At 34.2% G+C, this 1,312-nt stretch overlaps 1 long non-coding RNA gene across 1 annotated transcript in view; it reads left to right on the plus strand.

The window, feature by feature from the left end:
• The window catches only part of LOC113214765 (uncharacterized), a 3,761-nt gene extending 2,455 nt beyond the window's left edge, over positions 1 to 1,306 (plus strand). Inside the window, exons 2-3 of the long non-coding RNA XR_008011990.1 lie at positions 203 to 391; positions 479 to 1,306. This is a non-coding gene — a long non-coding RNA (uncharacterized LOC113214765). The remainder of the gene's footprint in view (positions 1 to 202; positions 392 to 478) is intronic.
• Positions 1,307 to 1,312: the final 6 nt, after the last annotated feature.

Raw genomic sequence — 1,312 nt, forward strand, 5'->3', positions numbered from 1 at the left:
TAATGACTGTGTTACTCATTTGGGGTTCTAAGTATTTGTAGGTCCATTGTGATAGAATATTTCTAGTGCTCTCTGTATTGTGAATAATTTCTGGTCTAACAGAAGTGTTATCTGAAATCCCTCAAGATTCTTAAGGCCCCTTTTGTAGATTTTAAGTTTAGAAATTATTCATTCTTTTTCATTCTTTTGTCAACTGTTCCAGATAGGGGAAACCACTCATGTAGAAGAGCATCATGCCACCGTCATCATGGCAGTTGATGTGGTGGTGAAGCTCTCTACGTACATGTTTGTGTGCTGCTCTCTGATCGAATTCAGGACCGTGCAGTTGTCAGGAGAAATTAGAAGTTCAACAACCAAAACAGGGCAGCAAACGTTAATGAGCAGATAAAATGTAAGCATAGATTGGATTTTTAAAGTTGAGGGTTTGCTGATAAATGTTGTAAGAGATTTTTAAATTTACTTTTCTATTGTCTAACAGGTTCACCATCCTGGCCCATTTGATGAAGTGAGAATTCCAACTTAAAAAACATCTACATTGTATGAGCGTGATGTTCACCACCTCAGGGCGTAGCATGTGTAATATTTGAAAACTGATCTACACATTAATGTGTGTCAATCAAAGAGCTTTGCTTATTCCTATAAAGAATGGATATTTTTAAATTTTTGAATGTTCTCTGACATTGTATTACCTGAGTGTGACTTGAAAGTTACTTTGTGCCTTTTACTTCTAAACAGATAATCTTTAAAAGCCAAAATACCCTAGTGTTGTATTGCACAGTCATAATTAGTTTGATAAGCTGTTCCAGTATTTTCTTCTAGTCTGTATGTCAAACCTACAGATCAGTGTCTTGTTGGTTTGCTTTGATAATCTAACGATTTACTTGACATCCATTTGTGTATTATATCTATGGTATAGCTAACTTTAGTAATGATTTTAATGGTGATTACTCTGCTTATCCAAGTGTATAATAACAAGATGACAGTTGTAACTCTAGGACAAAAGTTAGACAGTTATAATTGTATAAGGGTTTAGTAGTTCAAACTTTTAGAACTCTTTGTTATACAGAGGAGCAGTGCACACCATCCTTGTATGCAAAATTTTACAGTAACTGTCAACTTGTCATACACTTAGACAAAGCTCCGAAAGTTGATTAGTTCTCCTGCATAAAATATTTATTTTACGATAAATGTCTTTGTCCGTTTCTCAAGTTTAATCTAGTTTGAGGTAGCTTACAATGTACCTTTTATTGAGTGCTGCCAATAGTTGAAGTCATCTTTGAAAGTGAAATGTAAAATTAATAGTGTTTTAGCA

This window comes from Frankliniella occidentalis, unplaced genomic scaffold (genome assembly GCF_000697945.3).
Source record: "Frankliniella occidentalis isolate FOCC.00 unplaced genomic scaffold, Focc_3.1 Scaffold358, whole genome shotgun sequence".
Lineage (NCBI taxonomy): Eukaryota > Metazoa > Arthropoda > Insecta > Thysanoptera > Thripidae > Frankliniella > Frankliniella occidentalis.